This window comes from Rhinoderma darwinii, chromosome 5 (assembly GCF_050947455.1).
Source record: "Rhinoderma darwinii isolate aRhiDar2 chromosome 5, aRhiDar2.hap1, whole genome shotgun sequence".
Taxonomy (NCBI): domain Eukaryota; kingdom Metazoa; phylum Chordata; class Amphibia; order Anura; family Rhinodermatidae; genus Rhinoderma; species Rhinoderma darwinii.
In genome coordinates, this window is record NC_134691.1 from 243,263,160 (window position 1) to 243,278,968 (window position 15,809).

The window sequence follows — 15,809 nt, forward strand, 5'->3', positions numbered from 1 at the left end:
ATACGGCAAGGGGACATATGACATGTCTGCATTGCATTTGTTTTACCCACTAGTGAGGTGGGGATGGGCATTTATAGAATGGCCACCGGCCACACCTTGAACTCCATTTCTAACAACAATACTTAAAACTCTGGTGTGAACAGGGCTGTACCGCTGCGCTTATGCCTCTCTCCTCTTTGGATGCCCTGTTGGGACATTCATTTGAATGTATTCACACTCTCCATTGATAAAGCTTTATCTTAGATTGGGAGCTATATAGTCCCCATTATGGTATGATTCGGTTATTTAAGATATATATACACATACCTTTTGATATAACCCTAAACAAATGGGACTTTTCCCTATTTAAAGATGTCCGCATCGCGTCTGCGCTTCATTGCGCATGCGCGAATGCATACCGGATATCCGCAATATTTAGAACATGGCAATATTCCAACGCATGCGCAATAGCGTTTTTTCGCTTACCGCTATGGCGGCGCCGTGATAGCACGTCCTTTGAGGTGATTTTCAATTTTAATTTGTTTTTATGTTTGACACATGATTCACACACATGTGAACACTACTCTTAATTGGATACTTTAACTGTATTGTGAGTTATATGCACATTAACTGTTGCTTATCCATCTTACTTTGACACTATATGTTTAATTCTGATGTGTCACTTTTTACTATGTATTTATTACGCTATTTTTTTGTTGCTGTTATATACTTTTTCTTTGATTATGTTTGATTCACACACTTGATTGTCACTATGTTATATACTTGGAATGTATCACATGTTATTTGCTTGAGAAAGGCTCTAGAGGACAGAGCTGAAACGTTGCACAGGGGGCAATAAAAGTACCCTATTTTCACATTTACTGCGGAGTGCTGCCTATTTTTTGAATATTATATATATATATATATATATATATATATATATATATATACTCTTTTGCCTAGGCAATATAACTGGAAACTTAATCAAACTCTCCTCTGCTCCCCACATAATAAGCAGCGAATTGAGTGCGCACTGAAATCTTACTTTGTGGAGAATGATACGCTTGATGTTTCCGCCAGCACTATTTGTGTGGCTCATAAACCAATGATCAGAGGAGTCCTTATAAGCATGGGTTTGTTTATAAAGAGAGAGAGAGGAATAGGGACAATTACAGCCTCCTTTCCCAAATATCCGACCTTGAAAACAACACAAACGTTTTGCAGCTCAAGGGGTTCTTTCCTCACTAACGGCAAAGCCATATACCTCTGCTACTCACAAATACTATATGCATGTTGAGAAGGGGAACAAACTCATGGCATACTTAGCTAAAAAGAGACAACAGCAGAACTATGTCCCCAAAATCCGGTCCCCTACTGGAGCCGTGCTCGAGGACACGAATGACATTGTAGCGGAGTTATGTTCCTTCTATCAATTACTATACGATCTACGTCCTGGGGAGATTCCCAAGGAGCTTGCAGACAGAACCATAATGATTGAGTCTTTCCTAGAATCTAGTACCTTGACGATACACAAAAAAACCTGCTCGAGTCCCCTTTCACAATTACAGAACTCTGACGCGCTTTCAAGTATGCTCTCTAGTAAGTCCTCGGGGTCTTCCAACCTCATACTATAAATAGTTTGGAGACATCTTGCTACCATTTTTCCTCAAAGTATGTAACTCTCTTAACGCTTCTCATCATTTCTCACCCTCGGCGCTTGAAGCACATATTTCGGCAATACCAAAAGAGGGTAAAGACCCTTTGCAATGCGGTAGGTCTTGTCCCATATTACTTTTGAATGTGGATGTTAAATTGTACGCCAAAATCATAGCTAACAGAATGCAATCATTGCTACCGTTCCTGCCAGGTTTTGTTAAAGGTAGAGAGGGTAAACACAACACTACGCGTTTGATCCAGTACACCCGGTCGAGAAAGATTACTATGGTTCTGTTGTCTACTGATGCATCAAAGGCCTTTGACCGGGTGGACTGGACCTATATGGTCAGGGCGCTTTCCCGTTTCGGTTTTCCACAACTTTTCATTTACAAAATCCTGTCTCTATAGACTTCCACACACGCGAAAGTTAGAGTAAATGGCCACCTATTCCAGATTAGGAATGGAACAAGACAGGGCTGTCCACTCTCTCCTCTCCTCTTTGTCCTCACAATTGAGACCTTGATCCAGAGTCTGCCTCAGGAGCCACTTCTTACAAGGGTCTCTATTTGCGACCGAGTGCATTCCACTGCTGCTTTCGCTGATGATTTGCTTATTTTCATCACTAAACTCTCCACTGCTTTACCCCGACTTGAGGAGATATTTACCCGATTTGGTGATTTATCCAACTTCAAAATTAACTCTAGCAAATCCGAAGGACTCGGTGTCTCCTGCGCTCTGGCTCTGTTAACATTTCTGAAACTAATCTCCCCCTTCCTACTGAGTTCAGATAGTATAAAATACCTAGGAAATAATTTAACTCCCTCCCCTGATCTCTGGTATCACAGTAATTACACACCCTTGCTTTCCGATATTAAAAACAACTATTTTGTCTTAGCAAATCCCATATATCTCCTGGATTGGTAGATCCAACTTACTAAAGTTGGTCATTCTCCCCAAACTTCTTTATCTATTCCAAACTCTCCCGATTCTCCTTCCAAATTATTATTTTTTTTGCTGCCATTAGACGACTGTTTTCCAAGTACATTTGGAACAATACTAAACCTAGAATAGCATTTAGCACCCTTGTCCTACCTAAACGCTCAGAGGGGATAGGTCTTCCAGGCATTCAAATCCTACTACCACTCCGTACAACTAGCCAGGATAACTGAATGGTTTAATCATACTTCAGGTAGACTTGGGGCTCCCGTGGAGAGGGCCACCGTAGGCATCCCCCTAACCTCCCTTCTGTGGCTTGATAAACCCAATGCAGCCCCTTTACTCTCTTACCTCTGCTTCCTATCAAACATGGACAAAGGGCGAAGGGATGAAATCCCTGCACCTGACTACGTCTCCACTGATGACGGTCCGAGACCTTGTGTAGTCGCAAACTGAGAGAATTGGTGACTGTCCTGCCCTTCCTAGAGCAGCGTCCTACAGCACATACGATTTCATACTGTCTAACGGGGCAGTTTCTATCCTCCCTGAATTGAGATGTCAGCTTGGATGCTCGTCCCTCAATTTTCTCTCTTACTTTCACCTCAGATGATGTTACCTGGGAGCGCTTAGGCAGGGACCACTTGACCGCCCGCCATCTTGTTTGGAAAAAAACCCTCCTTCGCCAACCACCTAAGAAGATTATTATATTATACTATAACAATTTAATTAAGATGAATTTATCGGTACGGCCCTCCTTTTTTAAATCTTGGGAGTTGGAACTGAATGCTACTTTTTCTGACAGACACCAAGGAGATTTTTAGAAACTCCTTTGGGATCTCTAGATGTATTAAATTGCAAGAATCCTCATACAAACTGACCTCTAGGTTGTACAGATGTAGCTATCCTTTACTTGATTCTGATAACTTCCTGCAGCGTGATATCACACAACAAAAGCCTTTGAAAAGTCATTGAAAAGTCAAGAAAAGAGATCTAGCCATTGTTTATTTAATGTCTTAAAAGTCAAGGTAAAGATGGCTACATCTGTACAAGACTCCTTGGGTTTTGAATAAAATATGTAATGAAATCTCCCCAGACTGCTGCAGATGTCATAAAGCCCGGGAACTTATCTACATATATGGTGGGAATGCGAGAAAATCTCTTCCTATTGGGAACAGATACAACATACACTTAATACTATTACACACTCCTCTGTTATTACCCCACGAGCACTATTCCTAAATCTGTGGCCAACATTTCCCTAAAGGGCCCCCGAAGAGCTATGGCTACAACTGTTTGCTGCTGCCAAATCTCTGATACCGCTGTATTGGAAGACCGAGGCTGCGCGGCCTATAAGCCACTGGCTTAGGAAGGGAGCCCAGCTTGCGAGAATGGAGGAGCTTTCGCATCATGAATATCATTCTCATGCCAAATACCGAAAGAACTGGGCACCCTGGTTTGCGTTCTGCAAAAATTACTCCTTTCAGCATCTTTGGTGTGAAGACCCACCTATATATGTCAACTGATATTTTGCTTCTCCTCTATTTTGAGCTTATTTTCTAACAGACCCACAAGACTTGTTGTACTTTTAGACTTCTCCCCTTGTACTTTTCTTCCCCCCCTTGACATTCGGTGACTGTGAAAAGACCATACACCATAATGTTTGTATTACATTATTGTTCTATTTTTTTTTTGTCTTTTGTAGAGATCACGCTATGTACACACTCCCCTTCTAATTGTGAATCCTAACAATTATTTGTATACTGTGTACTCTGTTGCTTTTACTCATATTGTCATTACACTATTGCCTTTCTGTAAAACCTCAATAAAAAGTTATTGGAAAAAAAAAAAAATGATGAAATCCATCACTGAAATGCGGCAGGCACAGCCTGAGCCAATACAACATGCTTGTCATGAACTGAAGGCAGCGTCACTATTCTAAGCAGCCGTGCAGACAAGCAACTTGCTGGAGGAAGAGGATTTAGTTGGAGGGTTTTTGTCAGTCATAATAAAACTCCACTAATCCGCCTACGAGGGGACTCATCCCAGGCTCACAGTATGAGGTGCTGTGTACAGCCCGGTGATGTACACTAACAAGAGACATTGACTATATGTGGGACACAATCTACAGAGAAGCTATATGTGGGGCACGATCTACAGGGGTGCTATATGTGGGGCACTATCTACAGGGGGCTATATGTAGGGCACTATCTACAGGGAGCTATATGTGGAACACAATCTACAGAGAAGCTATACGTGGGGCACGATCTACAGGGGTGCTATATGTGGGGCACTATCTACAGGGGGGCTATATGTGGGGCACTATCTACAGGGGGGCTATATGTGGGGCACTATCTACAGGGGGGCTATATGTAGAGCGCTATCTACAGGGGGCTATATGCAGAGCACTATCTACAGGGGGCTATATGTAGGGCACTATCTACAGGGGGCTGTATGTGGGTACTATCTACAGGGGAACTATGGGGGGTACTATCTACAGGGAGCACTGTGTGTGTGTGTGTGTGTGTGTGTGTGTGTGTGTGTGGGGGACACAGTGTATGGTGCAATAATAATCAGCGACACAGTGTATGGCGCTCTTATATTTAGGGGCGTAGTGTGTGGCACCATGAGAATTTTATCTATGTTTATAGGTGCAGAAATATTTGAAAAGTGAGAAGCTGAAGACAGCTGAGCTGAAAACTGCTGAAATGGGCTGTGGCCGGGAGAAGTCATCATAGAGGTCTGGACCGGATGTTGAATAAAAGAGAAAAAACAACTCGAATCTGAAAAGACGTCACCAGTGAGTCGCTTAACGTAAATGGTTTTCTGCAGTACTGTAGTTACTGTATGATCTGCAGCGAGGTGATGGATGTTAAGATTTTTTTTTTGTGAAACAACAACTCCCAGCATATCCTTACCATTGTTCGGGTCATGCTGGGAGCAGTGGTTTTATGCCGTACAAACTTATACAGCAGGGGTAACCTGGCTGGTATATACAGGAATGATGGTTGTTATATACAGGGATGATGGGTAGTCCAGCCATCATCCCCACCTTAACCCCCATCTTCCCTGTGTATATGAGCCATCATCCCCTTATATAACCCCCATCATCCCTGTATATAACAGCCATCATCCCTGTTTATAACTCCTATCTTACCTGTATATAATAGCAAGGCTGGTATATACAGAGATGGTAGGGGTTATATACAGGGTTGATTGCTGGTATATACAGGGATGATGGGGGTTATATACAGGGATGATCGCTGGTATATTTAGGGATGATGGGGTTATATACAGAGATGATGCGGTTATATACAGGGATGATGGCTGGTATATAATTAGAATGCACCTCTTCATTTGTAATGCGTTAGGGGGGCCCACTGGGTTGGGGCCCACTCAGATATGTTTTGCCCTCCCCTGTGCTAAACCCCTAGCTACGTCTTCGTTGCTAACATTGGTAGGTTTAGCAGTAAAGAATGTGCATATTATAGAGAAATTAGCTGACAGATTTGACAATGTTATAGATTATGTGTTTGATGTTTATGCTGCCCAAGGGGGCATGTGCCCAGTAGTTGGCCCAGCATGTTTCCATTATATAGACCTTTTTGACATTATGCAGGTCAAGTATGACATAGAGCAAGTTGAGAAAATAAAGGAAGAGTTCAGGAAAGTTAATTAATTCCAAAGATGATTGGAGCCTGGAGTGGCAAGATTGTTTGTCATGGCTAGACCCGTCTAACTGGTTTGAGGGTGTTGGGGGATTAATAATGGGTAGCAAAGGCTAAAATAATTACCCACCATCCTAGATCCTTTTATCAAGCGTACCCATGAGTGAAGCAAGTATGGGAAGGAATTTAGTTGACGTGCCCAGGGGATGAGGTGAAAAGGTTAGGTAAATCCTCTAGGGGGACTCTTTTAAGTACAAAATGCCCTTAAATAAACAAAAGGTGGGAAATGTGAAAGTGATTAGAATATGTTTAACTCCTTAACGCTCCATGACAAATATATTCGTCATGGAGCAGCGTTACTTAATGCTCCATTCGCCATGGCATAAAACCTTCACCATGTCTTAGTGCACGGTGACAGAGCTGTGATGACAGCTGTCACAGACAGCTGACCATCACTGCTAGCCGGCCCGGGACCAATTAGAGCAGTCCCGGGTTGGGGATCGCTCTGATTGGTCAATGAATTTTCACGGACCAATCAGAGCAATGTCGCTCCTGAACGTACTATTAAGTCATGATTAGCGCATCGTTCGTGCTCCATGACCTAATGGTACCTGGACGGGAGGAACGGCTATTCCTGTGAAAACTGCTGTCTCGTACGTGGTGGTCCCTGCTGATTAACCCCTTAGAAGCCGCGTTCAATAGCGATGGCGGCTTCTTAGGGGTTAAACCACCATCGACGTCCCACTACATGATAGCGGGCGGCGATGGTTGCTATGGCAACCGGAGGCCTAGCAATGGCCTCCGGCTATGCCATCTACGGAAGTAGCTGACAGCTCTAATACATTGCACTACGCACGTAGTGCAGTGTATTAGAATTGCGATCAGGACCTCCTGCCTTTAGATTCCCTAATCGGACAAAGTAAAAAAAAAAGTAGTAATAAAAAAAAAAAGTTCATAAGTAACAAAAAGTAAAAATCCCCCTTTTTTCCTTATCACTCTTTATTATTAAAAAAATAATAAACTATTTATAATTGCTATCGCCGCATACGTAACGGCCTGAACTACAAAAGTATTTTGTTATTTATTCCGCTCGGTGAATGCCGTAAAAGAAAATAATAATAAACCATACCAGAATCACAATTTCTTTTGGTCACTTCAAAAAATCTTCAAAAAAAGGGGGGGGTGGAGCCTGACCGCGAACTGTGATGGACGCTTAAGCCTGTGGCTCCTTCACTAGGCACACTCAGACTGCTTTTTTAGCACTCTTCAAAGCCTTATAATGGTTAAGTCTACCAAGGAGACGTTCAGTGATCCGCCAGAGACCCCCAGACCAGGGAAAAATCAACTGGATCTTCCTAAATATTGGAAGAAAAGAAACGCTCCCTCACCCACGAGATCCTCCAAGGAGGCGGCTGCAGCAGAAACGGCTGAGTCTGACGGGGATCAGGATGATGCCGCACCTGCCCCGATTTCTAAAGGCTTTCTTTGTAAAACTCTAATGCAAGCACTACGCCCAGTTATGACCGAATTAGCAGATACCAGGACGGAGGTTCAGCAGATTGGCGGCAAAGTTGAAGTGTTAGGGTCGACCTGTTCTAGCTTAGTGAAGACTCCGAAGTGCTTGCGTCCACTGCTTCCGGACAGATGATGCATATCAACAGAGCCCTCACTCTGATAAAGGATCAGGAAAATAGAAGTAGGATATGGAATGTCCGTATAAAAGGCTTACCTGAGACATGGGCGGCAGAAGCACTACCAAAGGTAACCATGGAAATCTTCGCTGACTTGTTTCGTCCTGAGAGGGCTGCAACAGTCACCATTGAACAGGTGCACAGAGCCCTACGCCCAAACCGAATTATATGTGGCCTGCTCACATTTGTGGACATGGCCGCAATACTTTCGGCAGTGAGAGAGAGGCGCTCGATTCTTTACCTGGACGCAGAGCTATCATTCTACCAAGATTTGGCTCCTTCGACCCTAGCCAAGAGACACCAATTAAAACCGCTACTAGAGACTTTACGCTCCTGTAATAATCAGCACTTCTGCACTGCTGCCGTTACAAGACATGGGCCCGTTACCGCCTATTTGCTGTCATACACGTCATTTTTGATTGTCTCTGCTCTCGAATTTGTAAATACCCCCCACCCCACCCTATCCTAATTATTATTTGGAAGAGAGACGAGACTTTAATTCATACGTAGTCTAATTCAATGCTACACTTGGTAATATCATCATTTAATGTTAAAGGTTTTAATTCACCGGAAAAAAAATACCATGTTATTTTGCTCTCTCGCAAAATCAAGGCCACTATCACCTTTCTCCAAAAAAAACAATTTCAAGTTCAACAAAATTCCAAACCTCCCCAAAAATTATTTCTCACAATGGTTTCATAGCGGTCACTTGCATTCAGCCTCTAAAGGTGTTAGCACGGTGATACACAAATCCAATGCCTTTCAAGCTCACTCAATAGCTGACTCGGAAGGTCGTGCTCTTTTCCTGAAGGGTACTACTATAGCATCTGTAATGTATACGCTAGTTAATATATATGTCCCTAATGTTAACCAGGTTGCCTGGTTACTAAAGACACTTGAACACCTCAAGCTGTTTGCGGAAGGCTTGATCATTCTGGGTGAGAACTTAAACATAACCTTAAACCCACTATTGGACTCTTCATCAAAGAGGTCTAGCATATCACAAGCTGCCATACGTAAGTTGTACGCAGCACTTCAAGATCTTAATTTAGTAGACATCTGGAGACATCATAACCCAGCCACTATTGATTTTTCCTACTTCTCTCCTGTACATAGATCATTTCAGAGGTTGGATTATATTCTTATGTCAGATTCACTCCTATCCCACAATGCATATCCCAAAATTGGGAATATCACAATATCCGATCATGCCCCATATACACTCACCTTACTCTGAGTTCATTACCAGTGCGGGAATGGAGATGGCGTTTAAATTAATCTTTGCTAGGCACCGAAACGCATTGTACATTTCTGAGACAACAATTACAAGAGTTTTTTAACTCCATTCTATCGATAACAATACTTGGTTTGGGAGTCCCATAAGGCCTATATATGCTTTTTTTTATTGCACTTGGTTCTAGGGTTAAGAAGAGTAAAACAACAAGAATTTGATTCCCTGCTGTCACACATTGCTGCTTTGGAACGTGTGTATAAATACTCTAAAACAGTTCTGGCTCACAACAATCTTATCTCCCTAAGAGAAAAGCTACATGCACTGCTTAATGCTAGGGCGGCAAAACTCCACCTTTATTTTTAACATAAGGTTTATGCTCATGGCAACAAAGGGGGTCAATTTTTGTCATCATTCATAAAAAAGGCTAGATCTGAAGCTCACATTAATGCGATCAAAAATGAACTTGGTATTATGCAAACCTCCACTAAAGATATAGCAAAGGCCTTCCAAGCATTTTATTCTAGACTCTATAACCTAAGACAATCTGAAACTTTAGATGCTCCAATAGATAGAAGGGACTCTATGACCTCTTTTCTCAATTCCCTTAATTTACCAGCCTTAGACGAGGATACTTCCTCTTGTTTACTAGCTCCGGTCTCTCTCTCTCTGAACTTCAGAAAATTGTTAATAGCTTCCCTCTGGAGAAGAGTCCAGGTCCTGACGGTTACACTCTACTCTATTATAAGAAATTTCAAGAGATTCTTCTTCCTCAACTTGCGCTCACCTGCAACTCCTTATTGTCCGGGTCTTCTCTTCCGAGACAAACACAGGAAGCACACGTCACTCTGATTTTGAAAGAGGGTAAGGACCCGATGTTATGCAGTAGCTACAGGCCTATCTTGCTGTTGAATCTTGATGTAACTTGGGCGAAACTCATATCCACTAGATTATCCCCAAGTTAATTCGTGTTAACCAGTCAGTCTTTGTAAAAGGATGGGAAGGCAAAGATGATTTGACCAAACTTCTACACGCTATTCAGTTATCTCACACCCACAATATTCCTTTAGTCCTCTTTGGAGTTGATGCGGAGAAGGCTTTTATCACGGTTCTCACCGGTTTGTTTGTGGATCCTCTGTGTCGTCTGAGAGATGGTGCTTGTAACCCAGGGTAACGCTTGGCACAGCAGGTTTAGAGGCAGTCAGGTGAATAGGCCAGAAGTCAGGACAGGCAGCAGACGTCGTTACGGGTATGGATAGCAATAGGTCAAGGCAGGCGGCAGGCAAGGATATTACAAGTTCAGGCAGAGGTCACAACGGGAAATCCAGACAAAGGCAGAAGGCAAGGTAACAGGGAAAACTGGGTACAGGGAAGCTCACAGGGATAACTTGGTTGAACAAGCAAAGATCTGAGGGAGGCGGGTCCTTAAATAGGAAGTCTTAGGATTTAGACAGCCCTTTAACAGGGGAAGAGTCAGCGCGTGCCCCCCCCTAGTGGCTGCAGCCGCACATAATGGATGATGGCCGTGGAGGGAGGTGAGAGATACAGTAACCTGACGAAGCCCATAGCCTGCAGAGCGTCCAGATCGGGTAAGTGGAGCTCGGGACGAGCATGAGGGAATGGAAGGTGCATGAACCGGAGCCGAGGCCATGGAAGCAGCAGGGAATGGCGTGGCAGCCGTTAGGGTATGTGCACACGATGAGAGGCTTTTACGGCTGAAATGACAGACTGTTTTCAGGAGAAAACAGCTGCCTCGTTTCAGCGGTAATTCCTCCTCCTCGCATTTTGCGAGGCTTGTCCGACAGCCGTATATTTTGAGCTGTGCTTCATTGAGTTCAATGAAGAACGGTTCAAATTACGTCTGAAAGAAGTGTCCTGCACTTCTTTTGACGAGGCTGTATTTTTACGCGTCGTCATTTGACAGCTGTCAAACGACGACGCGTAAATGACAGGTCGTCTGCACAGTACGTCGGCAAACCCATTCAAATGAATGGGCAGATGTTTGCCGACGTATTGTAGCCCTATTTTCAGACGTAAAACGAGGCATAATACGCCTCGTTTACGTCTGAAAATAGGTAGTGTGAACCCAGCCTTACAGCTTTTAATAGGGTCTACTGGTCCTTCATGAAGGTTGTCCTATCAAAATGTCACTTTCCGCCTTCTCTCATACGTGCAATACTCTCTTTAAACAGGCAAACACACGCTAGACTTAAAATAAATGATACCCTCTCTCCAACATTTGGAATCTCCAATGGCATGCGTCAGGGATGCCCATTGTCCCCAACCTTATTCATTCTAGTCATTGAGACTCTGTTACAAGCAGTCAGGCAGGATCGGGAGATCAGGGGAATTCAATTACAGGACTCTCATTTCAAGGCCTCTGCATTCGCAGATAATTTATTCTTTGTTATTACCAATCCTGAGACAGGTATCCATGTTTGACAAATTACTCATTTTGGCACTCTCTCTAATTTTAAAGTCAATCTGGGCAAATTAGAGATTTTAAATGTCTCCTTGCCCAAGATTGACGCGGATCGCTTGAAACTCACTTTGCCAGATATGTGGTCTGGAGAAGCCATGAAATATCTAGGTGTACAAATAACTACCAAATTGTCCGAGGTGTATCGCCTTAATTACTTACCTTTGTTATCAGTAATTTCAAGCCTGTTGAAGTCCTATGACATTCCCCTGGTCTCCTGGATTGGTCAGAAGAATCTCCTGAAGTCATATATAATCCCAAAAATCTATATGTCTAACAAATGGCACCCATATACCTACCCACCCTCTTTTTTACATCCATAAGTAGAAGTATTTCCAATTTCGTATGGTCAAAACCTAAACCTAGACTAGCGTACAAGCTGCTAATTCAGCCTGACGTCTTTGCATATTATAAGGCCATACAGCTTAACAGATGGCTGGAGTTGGTTAATCCGTGTAAAAATTTTGAGATGGTAACCATCGCTAGAGCAGTACATGGACCTTCCCTAACATCTGACCTCTGGCTTCCAAATCCAAAGACATATAAAGCTGCCGGCTTTAACCCCTTACTGACAGGAGTTTGAGACTTGGCACACAATCCATTTGGATCATGCTCCATCTCCCTCCCCAAACTCCCCAGCAAGTCTCAGCCATCAATATGTTGGTTCCTGGATCACACCTCTTGCCTCATTATTGAATACTTTGAATAACAGATCAATATAGGACATTTTGAGTACACACATTGTTCCACATGAAACTTCTTTCAAACAGTCCCTTCCCTAAACCCTACATTTCTACATTTTAAAAAGGTATTGCTCCCTGTTTTTGAGGTCACAAACTGTTGACAGGCCCGTCACAAAGTTTGAGGAGATAGTTGGAACTAAATCTTTAATTTCAAGGAAAATGTCTAACTCGTATCGAGTTAGCTTTCTTACAGTTCCCCCAGCTGATAAAATGGAGTACTTATTGGCATGGGAAATAAATTTAAACGTCACCTTATCAGACCCCGAGACCAAGTTTATTTGATCTCATGCCCATGGCTTTTCGACATGTGTACATCTACAGGAGAACCATTACAAACTATTAACTAGATGGTACAGAACCCCGGAGTTCCTGCTTAAATGCAACATATGTGCTTCAAATCTCTGCTGGAGATGTAAAAGTGGTATTGGGGCACACTCTCACATACGGTGGAGTTACCCTCGCATATCACCTTTTTTGAAACAAATTATACAGGCTATTCGCAGTAGACAGGTAGACAGTAGACAGGTTAGTGTTAGCCAGACCAAGTACTCTTTATTACCCCTCCAAGAATAACCTAATCACCTATCTAATTGCAGCTGCCGGCGATGGTGACTATGGCAACCGGACACCAAACAATGCCGTCCGGCTACGCCATCGACGGAAGCCTAGTGGGTCCTGACAAAGTCAGGAACCACTATGCTTGCTGTCAGTGAGTAGCTGACAGTTCTAATAGACTGCACTACGCATGTAGTGCAGTGCATTAGAATTGCGATCATGGCCTCCTGCCCTCAAGTCCCCTAGTGGGACAAAGTAATAAAGTGAAAAAAAAGATGTGTAAAAATAAGAAAATAAAAGTTTTAAAAGTATTTTACCTTATCAGTCCTTTATTATTAATAAAAATATATAAACAAATAAACTATACATAATTGGTATCGCCGCATCCGTAACGGCCTGAACTACAAAATTATTTAGTTATTTATCCCGCACGGTGAACTCCGTAAAAGAAAATAATAATAAACCGTACCACAATCACAATTGTTTGGTCACTTCACCTCGCAAAAAATGGAATAAAAAGAGATCAAAAAGTCGCATGTACCTAAAAATGGTTCTGATCGAAACTACAGTTCGTTACGCAAAAAATAAGTCCTCGCACGGCTTTATTGATGGAAAAATAAAAAAGTTCTGGCTCTTAGAATATGGCAACACAAAAAGTGAATGATTTTTTTTAAAACGTATTTTATTGTGCAAACGCCATAAGACATAAAAAAAACTATAAACATCTGGTATCGCCGTAATCATATCGCCCCGCAGAATAAAGTGAATAGGTCATTTATTGCGCACGGTGAACGCTGTAAAAAAAATAGAATAAAAAACAATAGTAGAATTGCTGTTTTTTAGTCACCACACCACCTAAAAATAGAATAAAAACTGATCAAAAACTGCATGCACCCCAAGAAAACGACAATGAATTCCTCAAGGGGTCTAGTTTCCAAAATGGGGTCACTTTTGGGGGGTTTCCACTGTTTTGGTACTACAAGACCTCTTCAAACCGGACATGGTGCCTAATAAAAAAGAGGCCTCAAAATTCACTAGGTGCTCCTTTGCTTCGGAGGCCGGTGCTTCAGTCCATTACCGCACTAGGGCCACATGTGGGATATTTCTCAAAACGGCAGAATCTGGGTAATAAGTATTGAGTTGCGTTTCTCTGATAAAACCTTTTGTGTTATAAAAAAAATGGGATAAAGAGGATTTTCTGACAAAAAAAAATATGTACATTTCACCTCTACTCGGCTCTAAATTCCTGTGAAACACCTAAAGGGTTCATAAACTTTCTAAATGCTGTTGTGAATACTTTGAGGGGTCTAGTTTCTAAAATGGGGTGTTTCATAGGGGTTTCTAATATATAGGCCCCTCAAAGCAACTTCAGAACTGAACTGTAACCTAAAAAAATAAATAAATGAGGCAATACTTTGCTTCTTACATTATACTGATAATGAGCCGTGCCCACCCGAGTTAACCCCAGTTTTGACCGTTTGTATAAACGGAGACCCCTATTAGACCGTTTCAGTGCCCGGTTTTCCTAAGCATACACTCCTGAGAAGTGTATTTCTTTTGATGAGTCCTTGGTACATTTTAAAGGGAGGGTTCAATTCCGCGAGTACCTGCCGGGTAAGAGGGCAAGGTATGGCGTGAAGATGTATAAACTATGCGAGTGCCTCAGGGTATACCTACAGATTTAGGATATATGAAGGGAAGGACACCAGTATGCAGCCTTCAGAATGCCCCCCCTTACTGGGAGTTAATGCAAAAATTGTGTGGGATTTGGTGCACCCACTGCTGGACCAGGGTTACCACCTCTACCTGGATAATTTTTATACCAGCGTCCCACTCTTCAATTGCCTCGCTTCCAGTCCTGCGGCATGTGGCACTGCTAGACAAAATCTGAGAGGCTTCCCTAAGACTCTGCTTGGGCAAACAAGAAGGGGTGAGAGCAGGGCACAATCTAGCAGCAACATATTGTGTGTCAAGTACAAGACAAGAGAGATGTCCTTGTATTGACAATACATGGCCACACAAGTACCTGATACGAGGTACCAGTACAGAGACCCCCAAACCAGAAAGCATCCTGGACTACAATAGGTACATGGGAGGAGTGGACTTGTCAGATCAAGTCCTGAAGCCCTACAGCGCCATGCGGTGTGGTAGAAGAAGCTGGCCGTGCAGATCATACAGATGGCATTGTACAATGCGTACGTGCTACGTCGATGTGCAGGCCAGACGGGAACTTTCCTGGAATTTCAAGAGGTGATTATCAAGAACCTAATCTTTAGGGACCAAGAAGGGGGGGCACCCAGTACTTCTGGAAGCGAGGCCACACGCATCGTACCAGGGCAACACTTTCCAGGAGAATTTCCCCAAACTGGCAAGAAGGGAAAAAGTCAAAAGAGGTGCAAAGTCTGCTATAAGAGGGGGATAAGGGAGGACACAATATATCAATGTGACACGTGTCCCTAAAAACCAGAGCTCTGTATGAAAGAGTGTTTTAAAATTTATCATACATCCCTTGGTTTATAATTTACCCCAATTTTACTTAACCTGATGAACTCCGCACATCTTATCCCCCCTCGTTTTTCACCTCTGGACCCTGCTGTGTGCCCAGGCAGCTGATAACAGCCACATTTAGGGTATTGCCATACCCAGGAGAACCCACATTACAGTTTATGGGGTGTATGTCTCCGGTCAAAATGCTCACTACACCTCTAGATGAATGCCTTAAGGGTGTAGTTTTTAAAATGGGGTCACTTCTTGCGGGTTTCAACTGTACTGGTACCTCAGGGGCTTCTGCATACATGACCTTGCACCAGAAAATCCACAGTAGGCCAAATGGTGGTCCTTTCCTTCTGAGCCCTCCCATGGGCCCAAACGGCA